Genomic DNA, 20,344 nt, shown 5'->3' on the forward strand with positions numbered 1-20,344 from the left:
ATATCACCTGACAATACAAAGGTGACATCAACCCCACGAATATGAACCCCACATACCACCGCTACAGGGCAAGGGTCAGAATTGGCACATCTAAGCTATGTATAGAGTAGGGGGTCAATATCTATGGGTCCTTACCAGCCTGAGAATATTAGCCCCCAGCTGTAAGCTTAAGTAAGGCTGGTTGTCAAAAATAGGGGACCCCACGCCATTTATTTAAATTATTTATTTAAATACTTTTAAAAACAGCATGGGGACCCCTCTATTCTTGATAACCAATCTTGCTGACGCTGACAGCTGAGGGTTGCAGCCCCCAGACGTGAGTTTTGTCTGGCTGGTTATAGAACATACAGGAGAACCGACTATGTTGCGGCACGCATGCCACATGTGTGCCGCAAGTATTACACACATGGACACTGACACTCCGGTACTGGAAATATCATGAAGTGTGAAAGAGGCCTTATAGCGGGTTTTTCATGTTTGGCTGCTGTCACACACTAAAAGACGCTTTTTATTGGAAAAAATAGTTTTTGCATCACCACATTTTGAGAGCTATAATTTTTACATATTTTCGCCCACAGAGTCATGTGAGGTCTTGCTTTTTGCAGGACGAGTTGAAGTTTTTATTGGTACCATTATCGGGCACTTGAGCTATATCTTTTTTATTTTTCCGCTGATGGAGCTGTATGGTAGCTTATTTCTTGCAGGACAAGATGTCGTTTTCAGTGGTACCAGATTTATTTATATCCATCTTTTTGATTGCGTGTTATTTCACATTTTGTTCGGTGGCATGATGATAAAGCATTGTTTTTTGCCTTGTTTTTTATTTTTATTTTTTATGGTGTTCACTAAAGGAGTTAGCTAATAGAACAGTTTTATAGGTCAGGTCTTTGCGGATGCGGCGATACCAAATATTTGTACTTTTATTGTTTAGATTTTTTTCATTCAAATATTTATTTAGAGATAGAATATAGATTGATTTTTTTATTATTATTATTTTTTTACAACTATTTACATTTTCTTTTACTTTTTTATAACTTTTTTACTTAGTCCCACTATGGGACTATAATTTTTGCAGGCTGATCGTTTCTATAGCATGAAGATGAAGCAGCATCTGCATGCTATAGAAACTGTCAGCTCTGTAGACAGAAAGACTTGCTGATCATGCACTGCACAGTAGTAGGAGATCGAACTGAGCCGGACAAAGTCCAGATCAGGGGTGTTACCGTCTTGGTGTGTCTTAGGATTGAAAGCTGTGAGAGGCTACGAGAATTGGTTAGAGATAGAAGCTGGGATGCAGTTGGGGAGGTGGAGCTGTTGAAGTCTCCTGGGATAAGGGTTGTCAATTCTGAGGGCATGAAGTTTGGCAGCAACGCATAAAAGTGGTCAAGGAAGTGGGTGAGCCTAGGGGCAGGTATATGACTGCTACTCTGAGGAAGAGGGGATGGAACAACCTAATGGTGTGAACCTCAAAAGAAGAATGGCGTCCAATTGGCCTGTATTTATTTATTGGGTTAAAAACAGGATTGATGTTGGCAATGAGGAGTGTAGGGTTATCATGGAGTTAGGAGTGATCGTATGGTGGGATATACACATATTCCATGTGCTCTAATCTGGATATGGATAAGCCGTACACTAACTATTAGTTATCTTAACCTATGTTGTCCATAGTTGTCAGGAGGGCATGGAGGAAGAAAGCTTGAGTGTTATACAACCACCAACACACTGTGGAGTTGGACCTCATGAAAGAGACTGACCCATGAGGGCCTTCATGCAGCACTATCTGCAATATGATTGTTACACGAATAGTTATGATTTCAAATAGGGCTGACTACTGGGTTGCCAGTAGTTTAGATTGTGAGTCTCAATGGTGACAGTGCCAGTAATGTCTGTAAAGCGAATGTTAAATTATTGGCGCTAAGTGATAAAACCCCTCCAAAATTTGAAAGTGATTCTCAGCCACACTCAGGTGGCACACATATAAATTTTGTATATTACTATTGTCAGAAAAATGTAAGGATAGTAACACGGGTAGTTGACTCAAAGAGAGTGGAGGGCTGCTGGTATCGGAGGCCTACTGCTACAGGCAACACACATGAAGAAAGCCCAATGCTGAACCTACACATTTACAAAATGTATTTGCACACATCAACAAAGTGAAATCAATTTCACCACAGCAGAAATAATCTAATAGGGACCCACTACACCAACCCAGCAGATAGACAACCAAGCAGGACTGTTCACATTTCCACAAATTAGTGTTAACATCTCCAGCAGCAGCAGCAGCAACAGCAGGTACATTAGCCCCACTAAAGATATGAGACTGCAATAACGTGAGAACAATACAGCACACTAAAAACTACAACATCCAGTAATAGAAGTTGTAAGTTGTCTTTGGATAGGACATCATGTTAGTGGTTCACTATTGCTTTCAGAAACATTAACACCTACCCCACATACACCTCGAACACCAAGCCTAATCCCCCTTCCACCACGACCTCGCTTTTTCCCAGTCATGTTGCTCAGATAGTGTGCTAGGAGCACATGTATGACATTAGTAACAGATTTTTTTTTGGGTGTGGATGAGGCCTGTATAACATTGACTACATATCCAGGCCCCCTTGGAAGAAGGAAAGTCCGAAACGCGCGTCGGGGCGGACGGGCCGGGTCATTGGTGTGTTGGTGCCTGGAATCGCCTGCATTTTGGTAATTATGGCTATACTTTTACTCTAAGGCGGTAATCCTATATTATGTATGGTGCTGTACGTATTTACTACGCCACTGAGTGAAGGCACGTTAGGGCTTTAATTATTGTTAACCCCTTGTCAGTTTGGGTTTTATACGGTTAAATAGATACTTTTTTGCCCTGGTATGAGGTTATACTATTTGCTTTGCTCATTCCCAATGTCCTGGCGCGTCCTTACTTTTACAACATTCCATTATATATGTTCAATCTGTTGCACATCTTTCTCTTGCACTTTGAATTTTCGCCTAATTTTTGGTCTTTTTTAATTAATAAAATTGTATTTTTCTACATACTTTTTGGACCCTTTTGTCATTCTGTTGTGTAGATTCTTGTGCACCTCGAACACCAAGCCTAATCCCCCTTGCACCACAACCTCGCTTTTTTCCCAGTCATGTTGCTCAGATAGTGTGCTAGGAGCACACTATTAGCAACTAAAAATTAGATTTTTTTACTCTGAACAACCTCTGCCTACAGCTGAGTTTCAAAAGCACAAAATTAGAAGGTTAAATATGGCATTATGAATCATGTTACTCACAGAAGAATTGTTTCAGTGTGGATTAGGCTTATATGAAAAATAACTAAATATCCTGTTTTTTCCATCTTTTGACTAGCACTTGCTTATTATTGTGATTTTTTTTACAACAGAGTTTTTTTTTACTTTACTGTGCTCTTTTGTGTCTTCAAGTTTCTAGGTGGTGTGTGAACAGGTTCCTACAGACTTGTTAATTGTGCAAGTAGCCCATGTGTTTATGGTTCTGTAATTGTTCTCTTGTTTCTACAAGACTAGGGAGTCCACCACTGCTTATGGGTCATTTGCATCAAAGCTGTTCCATCCAGCATGTCCACATGAAAATTCCCTCTCTGAACCCTGCTTATACAGGTACTATACAGATGATCAGGTTTTTAAATACATCAGATAGGGATTATATACATTAGGTAGGACTGCTCTATATGGGTATACCTTGACAATTGGTGGAGCAGCTTAGTATACATTTTTTTGCAAAAAAAAGTATCAACTAAATACCCTGTTTTTTCCATCTTTTGTCTAGCACTTGCTTATTACTGTGATTTTTTTACAACAGAGTATTTTTGACCTCACTGTGCTCTTTTGTGTCTTCACGTTTCTTGGTGGTGTGTGAACAGGTTCCAACAGACTTATTCATTGTGCAAGTAGCCCATGTGTTTATGGTTCTGTAATTGTTCTCTTGTTTCTTCAAGACAAGGGAGTCCACCACTCCTTATGGGTCATTTGCATCAAAGCTGTTTCATCCAGCATGTCCACATGAAAATTCCCTCTCTGAAGCCTGCTTATACAGGTACTATACAGATGATCAGGTTTTTAAATAAATCAGATAGGGATTATATACATTAGGTAGGACTGCTCTATATGGGTATACCTTGACAATTGGTGGAGCAGCTTAGTATACATTTTTTTGCAAAAAAAAGTATCAACTAAATACCCTGTTTTTTCCATCTTTTGACTAGCACTTGCTTATTGCTGTGATTTTTTTTTACAACAGTATTTTTGACCTCACTGTGCTCTCTTATGTCTTCAAGTTTCTTGGTGGTGTGTGAACAGGTTCCTGCAGACTTGTTCAATGTGCAAGATGTCCCCTTCTGTATCACATTAGTAACAGATTTTTTTAGTTTTTTGGTGTGGATGAGGCCTGTATAACATTGACTACGTTCCAAACAATTTGTACATAAGATGTCTCCTACTGTATTACGTTAGTAACAGAAACATTTTTTGGGCCTGTCGATGAGGCCTGTATAAAAATGACTACATGCTCCAAAAAATTTCAAAGTGTGATGTCCCCTACTGTATGACGTTTGTAACAGAAGACATTTTTTGGCCTGTCGATGAGGCCTGTATAACATTGACTAGATGTTACAAACAATTTCTACGTGAGATGTCCCCTACTGTATCACATTAGTAACAGATTTTTTTTTTTTTTGTGTGGATGAGGCCTGTATAACTGACTACATGTTCCAAACAATTTGTACATAAGATGTCTCCTACTGTATTACGTTAGTAACTGAAACATTTTTGGGGTTTGTCGATGAGGTCTATATAACATTGACTACATGCTCCAAACAATTTCAAAGTGGGATGTCCCCTACTGTATGACGTTAGTAACAGAAGACATTTTTTGGCCTGTTGATGAGGCCTGTATAACATTGACTAGATGTTACAAACAATTTCTAAGCGAGAGGTCCCCTACTGTGTGACATTAGTAACAGAAGAATTTTTGGGGGGCCTGTTGATGGGGCCTGTATAACATTGACTACATGCTCCAAACAATTTCAAAGTGAGATATCCCCATACTGTATGACGTTAGTAACAGAAGATTTTTTTCACCTGTCGATGAGGCCTGTGTAACATTGACAAGACGCTACAAAGAATTTCTAAGTGAGATGTACCCTACTGTATTACGTTTGTTACAATAGAAAGAATTGTTTAAGTGAGGGTTTGGTGACAAAGAAGATATGCTCCAAACAATTTCAAAGTGAGATGTTCCATATCGTAAGACGTTAGTAACAAAATAATTTTTTTGGGCCTGTCGATGAGACCAGTATGACATTGACTACATGCTAAAAACTATTTCTAAGTGAGATGTCCCCTACTGTATTATGTTAGTAACAGAAGACAGGACTGTTTAAGTGAGGGCTGGATGACAAAGAAGATATGATCCAAACTATTTCAAAGTGAGATGTGCCCTACTGTATGACGTTAGTAACAGAAGAATTTTTTTTGGACTGTCGATGAGGCCTGTATAACAGTGGCTAGATACTGAAAACAATTTCAAACTGAGATCTCCCCTTCTGTATTCGGTTAGTAACATAAAAAAAAATATTTTTAGGGTGGATGAGGCCTGTATATTCTAGATTGTCAGTGACGTTGTAACGCCCTCTTTCCTACATTTGCTGCTGGTAAGGTGCAGGTTGCCCCAGAAATATGGCCGACGTGTCGTTACATGAACTGATTAGTAAAAGGGCCATGACGACAGCGGAAATAGGATCGGACCACAGGATGAAGAACAGGGAGGTTATGGGAGGTAGGAGATCCAGGGTCCACCCTACAACGATTACTCATTTAACCAACACCAATTACCAGACAGCGTTTGATGCTCTTCAGAAGATAGGTGTAACAGATCCGCATTTGAAGGTAAGCATAAAAGATGCCCTTGAGAAATTGGATGCCAAAGATGCATCAAGTTTGTAAAAAAAATAAAATAAATTAATTTTAATGTGCAACATCTCTGCACACAGAACAATTTCAACTCCACTAAATGAAAAGGTTGATATAGTGGGCTATACCACATTTATCAACAGAAAAAAAATAATATTTTAATGTGCTTGAGGTCTGCAGACAGCTTCATATCACCGCCATAAAATTACAACGTGTGATACGGCGGGCTATATCACATTCAGCAACAGAAAAAACTACCATTTTTTAAATGTGCGTTAGGTCTCTAGACAGGTTCATATCGCTGCCACAACATGACAATGTGGAGTACAGCAGGCTGTCTCACATTTAGCAACAGAAACAATTATATATATTTTTTAATGCTCGTTAGGTCTGCAGACAGTTTCATATCACTGCCGCAAAATGACAATGTGGGATACGGCGGGCTATATCATATTCAGCAACAGAAAAAATTATAGATTTTTTTAATGTTTGTTTGGTGTGCAGTCTGGTTTATATCACCGCCACATGACACCGTGGGATATGGCGTGCTGTATCATATTTAGCAACAGAAAAAATTATATATTTTTTTAATGCGCGTTAGATCTGCAGAAAGGTCCATATCACCGACACAAAATGACATTGTGGGATACAGCAGGCATTAGGTGAGAGGCATGTCATATATGCCATTAGTTGTCCATGTGATAATGTCTACATGGGAAAAACCTCCCAGGAGCTCAGGAAACGAGCAAAAACATCTATCAACCATCAATCTGATTTCAAAAAGGGTAAGACATTGATGCCCGTTGCAGCCCATTTTTTGCGCATGGGGGAGACCAACTAACATTCTTTTCTTTGGACTACAAAAGGTCATGACTAGGGTTGAGCGAAACGGATCGGTCATTTTCATAAGTCGCCGACTTTTGGCAAAGTCGGGTTTCATGAAACCCGATCCGATCCCTGTGTGGGGTCGGCCACGCGGTCGGCGACCTTCGCGCCAAAGTCGCGTTTCTATGACGCGTTCAGCTCCATTTCTCAGCCAATGAAGGTGGACGCAGAGTGTGGGCAGCGTGATGACATAGGTCCTGGTCCGACTCCCCACCATCTTAGAGAAGGGCATTGCAGTGATTGGCTTGCTTTCTGCGGCGTCACAGGGGCTATAAAGGGGCGTGCACGCCGACCGCCATCTTACTGCGGCCGATCTGAGTATAGGGAGAGTTTGCTGCCGCTTTGTCAGAAGCAGGGATAGCGTTAGGCAGGGTACATTAACCCCCAAACCGCTTGTGCTGTAGCGACTTCCACTGTCCAACACCAACTTTTGTTTGCAGGGACAGTGGAGGCTAAATTTTTGTTCATCAGCTCTGTAGCTTATTGGGCTGCCCTAGAAGGCTCCCTGATAGCTGCATTGCTGTTTGTACGCCGCTGTGCAAACCAACTGCTTTTTTCAAAGCACAAATCCTGTTGTTCCTTCCTTTCTGCACAGCCATCTTGTTTGTTTGTCCACACTTTAGACTTTTGTGTGCAGCAGAGCAGTCCTTTTTATTGCTGCCTGCCATACTTTTCTGAGATTACTGTAGGGAGATAGTAATTGTAGTACAGTCCCTTTTTTTTTTGTTATATCTCTTCAAGCCACTTTCTGCCACAGAAAATATACTCTAATACAGTGGGCCTGATTTATTCACAATTCTCCCAGAAAAAATAAAACAAGTGAGAGATTAAGATTGGCAAATCTGCATCACTGCCAGTCCTGTCTGTGGCATCTGTCTTTCATTTCATTTTCTGCCACAGAAAATAAACTCAAATACAGTGGCCCTGATTTCTTCACAATTCTCCCAGAAAAAAAAATAAAACAAGTGGGAGATAAAGATTGGCAAATCTGCATCATTGCCAGTCCTGTCTGTGGCATGTCTTTCATTTTCTGCCACAGAAAATATACTCTAATACACTGGCCCTGATTTCTTCACAATTCTCCCAGAAAAAAAAAAAAAAAACAAGTGGGAGATTAAGATTGGCAAATCTGCATCCCTGCCAGTCCTGTCTGTGGCATCTGTCTTTCATTTTCTGCCACAGAAAATAAACTCAAATACAGTGGCCCTGATTTCTTCACAATTCTCCCAGAACAAAAAAAAAATAAAACAAGTGGGAGATAAAGATTGGCAAATCTGCATCACTGCCAGTCCTGTCTGTGGCATCTGTCTTTCATTTTCTGCCACAGAAAATATACTCTAATACAGTGGCCCTGATTTATTCACAATTCTCCCAGAAAAAAAATAAAACAAGTGGGAGATTAAGATTGGCAAACCTGCATCACTGCCAGTCCTGTCTGTGGCATCTGTCTTTCATTTTCTGCCACAGAAAATATACTCTAATACAGTGGCCCTCATTTCTTCACAATTCTCCCAGAAAAAAAAAACAAGTTGGAGATTAAGATTGGCAAATCTGCATCCCTGCCAGTCCTGTCTCTGGCATCTGTCTTTCATTTTCTGCCACAGAAAATAAACTCAAATACAGTGGCCCTGATTTCTTCACAATTCTCCCAGAAAAAAAAATAAAACAAGTGGGAGGTTAAGATTGGCAAATCTGCATCACTGCCAGTCCTGTCTGTGGCATCTCTTTCATTTTCTGCCACAGAAAATAAACTCAAATACAGTGGCCCTGATTTCTTCACAATTCTCCCAGAAAAAAAAAAAAGTGGGAGATAAAGATTGGCAAATCTGCATCCCTGCCAGTCCTGTCTGTGGCATCTGTCTTTCATTTTCTGCCACAGAAAATATACTCTAATATAGTGGCCCTGATTTCTTCAAAATTCTCCCAGAAAAAAATAAAACAAGTGGGAGATAAAGATTGGCAAATCTGCATCACTGCCAGTCCTGTCTGTGGCATCTGTCTTTCATTTTCTGCCACAGAAAATATACTCTAATACAGTGGCCCTGATTTCTTCACAATTCTCCCAGAAAAAAAATAAAACAAGTGGGAGATTAAGATTGGCAAATCTGCATCACTGCCAGTCCTGTCTGTGGCATCTGTCTTTCATTTTCTGCCACAGAAAATATACTCAAATACAGTGGCCCTCATTTCTTCACAATTCTCCCAGAAAAAAAAACAAGTTGGAGATTAAGATTGGCAAATCTGCATCCCTGCCAGTCCTGTCTCTGGCATCTGTCTTTCATTTTCTGCCACAGAAAATAAACTCAAATACAGTGGCCCTGATTTCTTCACAATTCTCCCAGAAAAAAAAATAAAACAAGTGGGAGGTTAAGATTGGCAAATCTGCATCACTGCCAGTCCTGTCTGTGGCATCTCTTTCATTTTCTGCCACAGAAAATAAACTCAAATACAGTGGCCCTGATTTCTTCACAATTTTCCCAGAAAAAAAAAAAACAAGTGGAAGATAAAGATTGGCAAATCTGCATCACTGCCAGTCCTGTCTGTGGCATCTGTCTTTCATTTTCTGCCACAGAAAATATACTCTGATATAGTGGCCCTGATTTCTTCAAAATTCTCCCAGAAAAAAATAAAACAAGTGGGAGATTAAGATTGGCAAATCTGCATCACTGACAGTCCTGTCTGTGGCATCTGTATGTCCAGCAGATAAAGAAGGTGGGATTGTTATTCTCAACAAGACCGCATATCAGGAGGAATCTGATAGACTCCTGAATGATGAGATCACCTACAGGAAATTAAACAGTGACCCTACTGAACGCTATGTAAAAAATCTAAATGTCTTAATATCACGAGGTAAATCTTTAGGTATTGTAAATAAAAAAGAATTTCTATTCATCATGAACAAAACTTCCAGTGTGGCAGTGTTTTACTACCTCCCTAAAGTTCATAAAGATGCAACGCGTCCACCTGGGAGGCCTATCAATTCGGGTATTAACTGCTTGACATCCAATTTATCACGCTATGTCGACACACATCTTCAAAAATGCATGTCCATTATTCCCGCCTACCTCAAAGACACCAGTCAGGTGCTCCAAATATTGGAAAAAATACAATGGGAAAGTGGCTTCATATTGGGGACATTGGATATTAAATCACTGTATACAGTAATAGACCATTCAAAAGGGTGTGAAGCGGCAGAACATTATCTCAATAAATTGGCCATCTACAAGAAAACACAGATCCAGTTCATTGTGGAAAGTATTTTATTTAATTTGGAACATAACTATTTTATTATCCAATGGAAGAAAAATAGAAGTGGCACTCACCCTAATGTTGCTGAAAAACAATGTCCTTTATTCAAAACATGAATGAACAGACATGATGTGGAGAGGCGGCTTGGTAGGAGTTTAACCCCTTAATCCAATATGACGTACTATCCCGTCGAGGTGGGGTGGGCTTTAATTCCCACCGACGGGATAGTACGTCATAGGCGATCGGCCGCGCTCACGGGGGGAGCGCGGCCGATCGCGGCCGGGTGTCAGCTGCCTATCGCAGCTGACATCCGGCACTATGTGCCAGGAGCGGTCACGGACCACACCCGGCACATTAACCCCCGGCACACCACGATCAAACATGATCGCGATGTGCAGGCGGTATAGGGAAGCATTGCGCAGGGAGGGGGCTCCCTGCGGGCTTCTCTCAGCCCCCCGCAGCAACGTGATGTGATCGCGTTGCTGCGAGGATCTCCTACCTCCTTTCTCCTTGCTGGACCCGGATCCAAGATGGCCGCGGCATCCGGGTCCTGCAGGGAGGGAGGTGGCTTCACAGAGCCTGCTCAGAGCAGGCACTGTGAAGCCTGCAGTGCTGCATGTCAGATCGGTGATCTGACAGAGTGCTGTGCAAACTGTCAGATCATCGATCTGTGATGTCCCTTCCTGGTACAAAGTAAAAAAGTTAAAAAAAAATTTTCCAAATGTGTACAAAAAATATTCCTAAATAATGAAAAAAAAAATATTATTCCCATAAATACATTTCTTTATCTAAATAATAAAAAAAAACAATACAAGTACACATATTTAGTATCGCCACGTCCGTAACGACCCGTCCTATAAAATTGGCCCACTAGTTAACCCCTTCAGTAAACACCGTAAGAAAAAAAAAAAAAAAACAAGGCAAAAAACAACGTTTTATTATCATACCGCCGAACAAAAAGTGGAATAACACGCGATCAAAAAGACAGATATAAATAACCATGGTACTGCTGAAAGCGTCATCTTGTCCCGCAAAAAACGAGCCACCATACAGCATCATCAGCGAAAAAATAAAAAAGTTATAGTCCTGAGAATAAAGCGATGCAAAAATAATTATTTTTTCTATAAAATAGTTTTTATCGTATAAAAGCGCCAAAACATAAAAAAATGATATAAATGAGGTATCGCTGTAATCGTACTGACCCGAAGAATAAAACTGCTTTATCAATTTTACCAAACGCGGAACGGTATAAACGCCTCCCCCAAAAGAAATTCATGAATAGCTGGTTTTTGGTCATTCTGCCTCACAAAAATCATAATAAAAAGCAATCTAAAAATGTCATGTGCCCGAAAATGTTACCAATAAAAACGTCAACTCGTCCCGCAACAAACAAGACCTCACATAACTCTGTGGACCAAAATATGGAAAAATTATAGCTCTCAAAATGTGGTAACGCAAAAAATATTTTTTGCAATAAAAAGCATCTTTCAGTGTGTGACGGCTGCCAATCATAAAAATCCGCTAAAAAACCCGCTATAAAAGTAAATCAAACCCCCCTTCATCACCCCCTTAGTTAGGGAAAAATTTTAAAAATGTATTTATTTCCATTTTCCCATTAGCGTTAGGGCTAAGGTTAGGGCTAGGGTTAGGGCTAGGGTTAGGGTTAGGGTTAGGGCCACAGTTAGGGTTGGGGCTAAAGTTAGGGTTAGGGTTGGGGCTAAAGTTACGGTTAGGGTTTAGATTACATTTACATTTGGGAATAGGGTTGGGATTAGGGTTAGGGGTGTGTCAGGGTTAGAGGTGTGGTTAGGGTTACTGTTGGGATTAGGGTTAGGGGTGTGTTTGGATTAGGGTTTCAGTTATAATTGAGGGGTTTCCACTGTTTAGGCACATCAGGGGCTCTCCAAACGCGACATGGCGTCCGATCTCAATTCCAGCCAATTCTGCGTTGAAAAAGTAAAACAGTACTCCTTCCCTTCCGAGCTCGCCCATGTGCCTAAACAGGGGTTTACCCCAACATATGCGGTATCAGCGTAATCAGGACAAATAGGACAACAACTTCTGGGGTCCAATTTCTCCTGTTACCCTTGGGAAAATACAAAACTGGGGGCTAAAAAATATTTTTTGTGGGAAAAAAAAGATTTTTTATTTTCAAGGCTCTGCGTTATAAACTGTAGTGAAACACTTGGGGACTCAAAGTTCTCACAACACATCTAGATGACTTGCCTGGGGGGTCTAGTTTCCAATATGGGGTCACTTGTGGGGGGTTTCTACTGTTTAGGTACATTAGGGGCTCTGCAAACGCAATGTGACGCCTGCAGACCATTCCATCTAAGTCTGCATTCCAAATGATGCTCCTTCCCTTCCGAGCCCTCCCATGCGGCCAAACAGTGGTTCCCCCCCACATATGGGGTATCAGCGCACTCAGGACAAATTGGACAACAACTTTTGGGGTCGAATTTCTCTTCTTACCCTCGGGAAAATACAAAACTGGGGGCTAAAAAATAATTTTTGTGGGAAAAAATTTTTGTTTTATTTTTACGGCTCTGCATTATAAACTTCTGTGAAGCCCTTGGGTGGGTCAAAGCGCTCAAAACACATCTAGATAAATTCCTTAGGGGGTCTACTTTTGGTTGTGTTCTTTTTACCATGTTCACTAAATAATAAAACTGACCTGCTAGTATGATTCTCCAGATCATTACGAGTGCACAGACACCAAACATGTCTATGTTCTTTTTTGTTTAACCCCTTTACCCCGAAGCCTATCTTCCCCTTCCTGACCAGGCTAATTTTCACAATTCTGACCACTGCCACTTTATGAGGTCATAACTCTGGAACGATTCAACCGACCCCAGTGATTCTGAGAAAGTTTTCTTATTACATATTATAATATTACCTTTACCCTTGCAAACGTAAAAAAAATTACGTTTAAAGGAAAAGCTCGAAAATGGAAGGAGCGCCATTTCACTTTTTGAATGTAAAATTTGCTGGAATAAGTAGCAGATGCCATGTCGCGTTTGGAGAGCCCCTGATGTGCCTAAACAGTGGAAACCCCAACAAGTGACACAATTTTGGAAACTAGACCGCTTACAGAATTTATCTAGATGTGAATTGAGCACCTTGAACCCACAGATGCTGCACAGAAGAAGATTATGACGTACAGCTGTGAAAATTAAAAGAAAATCACATTTTTCCCAGATAAATCTTTTTTAGCTCCAAATTTTGTATTTTCATAAGGTTAACAGGAGAAATTGCTCCATATAATTTGTTGTGCAATTTCTCCTGAGCATGCCGATACTACTTTTTGGGTGCACGGCAGGGCTTGGAAAGGAAGGAGTGCCATTTGACTTTTTGAATACAAAATTTGATGGAATAATTAGCGGGCACCATGTCGTGTTTGAAGAGCCCCTGATGTGCTTAAACAGTGAAAACTCCCACAAATGATACCATTTTGGAAACTAGACCCCTTTAGGACCTTATCTAGATGTGTACTGCGCACCTTAAACCCTCAGGTGTTTCACAGACGTTTATAAAGTTAACCTGTGAAAATAAAAAAAATATAATATTTCCCACAAAAATCATTTTTAGCTACAAATTTTGTATTTTCACAAGGGCAAAAGGAAAAAATGAACCCAAAGGTTGTTGTGCAATTTCGCCTGAGTTCACCGATACCCCGTATGTGGTCAAAAATTACTTTTGAGGCATAATGCAAAGCTCAGAAGGGAAGTAGCGCCATTTTACAGTGCAGATTTTGCTGCATTTCTTTGAGGGTGCCATGTTACATTGACAGAGCCCCTGATGTGCCAAAGCAGCAGAACCCCTCATAAGTGACCCCATTTCACCAAATAAACCTCTCAATGAATTCATCTAGGGGTGCAGTGATTATATTGACACCACAGGTGTGTCACACACTTTTATATAATAGGGAAGTGAAGAAAAAATAATTCACATTTTTACCACCATGACTGTGTGTTTGCCCCAAGTTTTACACTGGGAAATGGGTAAAAATAGCACCAGAATTTGTCCCAGAATTTCTGCTAAATGTAAAAATACCCCACATGTGGCTGTACATTACTATTTTGCCGTATGGAGAGACTCGGGAGAGACGGAACACTATTTGCCTCCTGTAGCATAGCTTTTCTTAGACTAGTTTGCAGATTCCATATAAAGAGCCCCTAAGTGCTAGAAAAGCAGAATCTCCCCCCCCCCCCCTATTTCCCATCCCCTCCTTTTGATTTTGATGTTCCTGTTTAATTATTTAAAGTTCAATAAAATATTTTGAAAGCGAAAAAATCCCTTCCCCCCCCCCCCCCTATTTCCCATCCCCTCCTTTTGATTTTGATTTTCTTGTTTAATTATTTAAAATTCAATAAAATATTTTGAAAGCGAAAAGCAGAATCCCCCCTCATGTGACCTCATTGTGGAAATACAACCCTTTGGGAATTTATCTACATGTGTAATGACATTTTTTATTCCATGGGTGTTTTCCAGAAACAGGCAGCAGTGGATGTTGCTGAGTGAAACTTGCAAACTGCTGTTGTAGTGACCAGTACGCTGTAGTGACCAGTATGTTGCAGTCACCAGTACATTATGCCCAGCTCATGCTTCTGGACACGCACCTGTAAATTAGGCGGGCTCTCCTCACTACAGAAATGCCAAACATCTCGGCTCTAAATGTTGTTTAGGCATACTGGGGCTCAGAAGGGAGGGAGGAAATTTGGATTTGGGAGTGGAGAATTTGCTGAATTTCGTTTGAGAAGTGAAGAGCCATTTAGCTTTCCAGAGCCTTTGTGCTACCAGTAATGTGGAAGCCCCCTATATTTCCATTAACAGATGACAGATATGAGTGAGGGCTTGCTATTTTTGCTGATTGAGTTAAAGCTTTTATTGTGAACATTTAACATAACGTTTGGGATCACATTTATCCGGTGCTCTACGCTGACCCCTTACTTTGGGGATCCCATCTAAAACTCTGAGTGACGTGATTCAGATGAAACCGAGGAATACATTCACTATAATGAGGCAGCAGAATTACTCTGGACTCCGTCTGGCATCTGTTCAGCGGTGTCCTTTTTAGAAGTGCAGAAAACTGTGGCCGAAGGCACTAAAAAGATGGACACCACCAGATCAGCGGTCCTATGGCGTCCACAGTGCCTCCATCTGCCTCACTATAGGGAATCTTCCGGCGGGGGTTCTGTCTGATGCATATACACACGTGGTCAAAATCGTTGGTACCCCTCGTTTAATGACAGAAAGACCCACAATGGTCACAGAAATAACTTTAATCTGACAAAAGTAATAATAAACAATCTATGAAAATTAACAAATGAAAATCAGACATTGCTTAAAAGTTGATTAAAGGTAAACTTCAAGTTCAAGGAACATCAGTGTCAGATCGCAGCATCCGTCGTTGTATGAGTCAAAATGAACTTCATGGGAGATGACAAAGGAGGACCCCATTGTTGAAAAAAAAAATCATAAAAAAGACAGACTGGAATTTGCCAAACTACATGTTGAGAAGAGACAAAGATTCTGGGAGAATGTGCTATGGACAGATAAGACAAAAATGTAACTTTTCGGCAAGGCACATCAGCTCTATGCTCACAGACGGAAAACTGAAGCATATCAAGAAAAGAACACTGTCCCTACTGTGAAACATGGAGGAGGCTCTGTTATGTTCTGGGGCTGCTTTGCTGCATCTGGCACGGGGTGCCTAGAATCTGTGCAGGGTACAATGAAATCTCAAGACTATCAAGGGATTCTAGAGAGAAAGGTGCTGCCCAGTGTCAGAAAGCTTGGTCTTTGTTGCAGGTCATGGGTTTTGCAACAGGATAATGACCCAAAACACACAGCTAAAAACACAGAATGGCTAAGAGGAAAACATTGGACTATTGTGAAGTGGCTTTCTATGAGCCCTGATCTAAATCCTATTGAACATCTTTGGAAAGAGCTGAATCATGCCGTCTAGAAAAGGCAACCTTCACACATGAGACAACTGGAGCAATTTACTCTTGAGGAGTGGGCCAAAATACCTGTTGTAGAGGTGCAGAAGTTTCATTGACAGTTACAGGAATCGTTTGATTGCAGTGTTTGCCTCAAAAGGTTGTGCAACAAAATATTAAGTTAAGGGTACCATCATTTCTGTCGTATTCCAGACCTATTTCAAGAGTTTTATATTTTAAAACAATTCTGTGGAAGCATGGTTGAAAAGCAATGTCTGACTTTCATTTGCTCATTTTCATAATTTTTTTTATTTATTATTACTTTTGTCAGATTCAAGTTATTTCTGTCACCATTGTGGGATTTCTGTCATTAAACGAGGGGTACCAACAATTTTGTTTATGTATTTCAGAGATTTACACGGAAACCCTGATGTAAGAACTCAGGGTACAGCACAGGATAAATGTGCGCCGAGCCTCACTGCGATCTTTGGGTGGCAGAATGAAAAAATCAACAGCATGTGAAGAATTGGTTTTATTTATTTTTTTATGCCATTCCTTGTGCGGTATAAGTGATTAGGTGACTTTATTCTTCGAGTCGGTGCGATTACAGCGATACCAGATTTATATAGGGTTTTTATGTTTGGCTGCTGTCATACACTAAAAGGTGCTTGTTGCGAAAACTAGTTTTTGCATCACCATATTTTGAGAGCTATAATTTTTTCATATTTCGGCTGACAGAGTCATGTGAAAACTTGTTTTTTGCATGACGAGCTGACGTTTTTATTGGTACCATTTTTGGGCACATGACATTTTTTGATCGCTTTCTATTCTGATTTTTGAGAGAATGAAAAAAACTCAGCAATTCAGGAATAGCTTTTTTTATATACCGTTCCGCATGTGGTAAAATTGATGAGACAGCTTTATTCTTCGGGTCAGTGTGATTACAGCGATACCTCTTTTATTTATGTCTTGTCAGTTACACAATAAAAACTTTTATAGAAAAAATAATTATTTTTGCATCACTTTTTTCTGAAAGCTTTCTTATTTTTCTGCTGATGGAGCTGTATAATGGCTTGTTTTTTTTTGCGGGACAAGATGATATTTTCAGTAGTACCACATTTATTTACATCCGTCTTTTTGATCGCGTTTTATTGCACTTTTGTTCGGCAGTATGTTGATGAAGCATTGTTTTTAGCCTCATTTTTAATTTTTTACGGTTTTCAATTAAGGGGTTAACTAGTGGGACAGTTTTACAGAGCGGGTCGATATGGACGCAACAGTATCAAATATGTGTGCTTTTATTTATTTTTTTTGTTATTTACATAAAAAATGCATCTATTGGAAAAATATTTGTTTTTTTCTTTATTTAAGGATTTTGAAAAAAATATTTTTACACTTTATAATATTGTTTTTTTTAAACTTTATTATATTGTCCCGGTATGGGACATTACTGTATTACAATAGAACGCTGATCTGACACACTGCACTGTAGAATATCAGGATCTGACAGGCAAGTTTTTGATATTGCAGCCACAATATGACAATGTGTGATACGGCGAGCGGTTTCACATTTAGCAACAGAATTTTTTTTTTTAATGCGCATTAGGTCTGCAGAAAGGTTCATATCACCACCATAAAATGACAACGTGGGATATGGCGGGCTGTATCACATTCAGCAACAGAAAAAAATTATAATTAATTTAAACAATGCACGTTAGGTCTGCAGACAGGTTCGTATCACCTCCACAACATGACAATGTAGGAAACGGCAGGCTGTGTCACATTCAGCAACAGAAAAAACTATCATTTTTTTTAATGTGCGTTAGGTCTTGAGACAGGTTCATATCACCACAGCACAACATGAAAACGTGGGATACAGCAGGCTGTTTCATATTTAGCTGGTGAAAAAAATATTATTTAGAACAATATGTTTGTGCATGGCGCACAATAGAAGAAGTGCCCAACACACTTGTAGGACATGTGCCCTGCTGGCTTTGTGTGTGAACTTCCGGGGCCTCTGAGCTCTGCAATGCCCCTCCCCTCATCAAACACGTGACATTTCGTGCGGGGTGTCTGGCTGACGATGTGTATAACATAGGGGGACGGGCAGGATTGCCAACATCATTTATATTTCTGGAGATCACGGACGCTCTAACATAGTAACATAGTAACATAGTTAGTAAGGCCGAAAAAAGACATTTGTCCATCCAGTTCAGCCTATATTCCATCATAATAAATCCCCAGATCTACGTCCTTCTACAGAACCTAATAATTGTATGATACAATATTGTTCTGCTCCAGGAAGACATCCAGGCCTCTCTTGAACCCCTCGACTGAGTTCGCCATCACCACCTCCTCAGGCAAGCAATTCCAGATTCTCACTGCCCTAACAGTAAAGAATCCTCTTCTATGTTGGTGGAAAAACCTTCTCTCCTCCAGACGCAAAGAATGCCCCCTTGTGCCCGTCACCTTCCTTGGTATAAACAGATCCTCAGCGAGATATTTGTATTGTCCCCTTATATACTTATACATGGTTATTAGATCGCCCCTCAGTCGTCTTTTTTCTAGACTAAATAATCCTAATTTCGCTAATCTATCTGGGTATTGTAGTTCTCCCATCCCCTTTATTAATTTTGTTGCCCTCCTTTGTACTCTCTCTAGTTCCATTATATCCTTCCTGAGCACCGGTGCCCAAAACTGGACACAGTACTCCATGTGCGGTCTAACTAGGGATTTGTACAGAGGCAGTATAATGCTCTCATCATGTGTATCCAGACCTCTTTTAATGCACCCCATGATCCTGTTTGCCTTGGCAGCTGCTGCCTGGCACTGGCTGCTCCAGGTAAGTTTATCATTAACTAGGATCCCCAAGTCCTTCTCCCTGTCAGATTTACCCAGTGGTTTCCCGTTCAGTGTGTAATGGTGATATTGATTCCCTCTTCCCATGTGTATAACCTTACATTTATCATTGTTAAACCTCATCTGCCACCTTTCAGCCCAAGTTTCCAACTTATCCAGATCCATCTGTAGCAGAATACTATCTTCTCTTGTATTAACTGCTTTACATAGTTTTGTATCATCTGCAAATATCGATATTTTACTGTGTAAACCTTCTACCAGATCATTAATGAATATGTTGAAGAGAACAGGTCCCAATACTGACCCCTGCGGTACCCCACTGGTCACAGCGACCCAGTTAGAGACTATACCATTTATAACCACCCTCTGCTTTCTATCACTAAGCCAGTTACTAACCCATTTACACACATTTTCCCCCAGACCAAGCATTCTCATTTTGTGTACCAACCTCTTGTGCGGCACGGTATCAAACGCTTTGGAAAAATCGAGATATACCACGTCCAATGACTCACCGTGGTCCAGTCTATAGCTTACCTCTTCATAAAAACTGATTAGATTGGTTTGACAGGAGCGATTTCTCATAAACCCATGCTGATATGGAGTTAAACAGTTATTCTCATTGAGATAATCCAGAATAACATCCCTCAGAAACCCTTCAAATATTTTACCAACAATAGAGGTTAAACTTACTGGCCTATAATTTCCAGGTTCACTTTTAGAGCCCTTTTTGAATATTGGCTGCAACTTTTGCTATGCGCCAGTCCTGCAGAACAGACCCTGTTGCTATAGAGTCACTAAAAATAAGAAATAATGGTTTATCTATTACATTACTTAGTTCTCTTAGTACTCGTGGGTGTATGCCATCCGGACCCGGAGATTTATCTATTTTAATCTTATTTAGCCGGTTTCGCACCTCTTCTTGGGTTAGATTGGTGACCCTTAATATAGGGTTTTCATTGTTTCTTGGGATTTCACCTAGCATTTCATTTTCCACCGTGAATACCGTGGAGAAGAAGGTGTTTACAAATTTTCTTACAAATTGAAAAACCACCATAAATTGTTATTGCAGGGGTTTTCTCAGCCTAAATGTCCATGAGCGCACCGCTGCCCACCCCGGCTCCTGAAGAGGCGCCGTTCACACCAGTAGGGTGGTCTCTGGTACACACAGCACAGGGGCACTGAGGTGGGCTGGATCCTGCCAGGCTGGACAGCCCTTACCTAGGTCACCCTGCCACTCTGAAGAGGAGGCCGGTAACCCAGGAGCAATGTAAACGTCCCTCCTTTCTGGAGGACATTTAATAAGAGGTGAATTGTAAAGTTGCTCGTTTTCCCTGCACTTAGCAATTTCTGGACGGCTGACGGCCCTGCCACAGGGAAGAGTCACTTTCTAGCAGTCGGCCGCATGCAATCACTGGACAGACATGGCCGCAGAGGAGCCCTCAGCACAGAACAGGAAAAAGCGCCATTTTACTGTGC

The sequence above is a fragment of the Ranitomeya imitator genome, chromosome 3, assembly GCF_032444005.1.
Source record: "Ranitomeya imitator isolate aRanImi1 chromosome 3, aRanImi1.pri, whole genome shotgun sequence".
In the NCBI taxonomy this organism is placed as follows: Eukaryota; Metazoa; Chordata; class Amphibia; order Anura; family Dendrobatidae; genus Ranitomeya; species Ranitomeya imitator.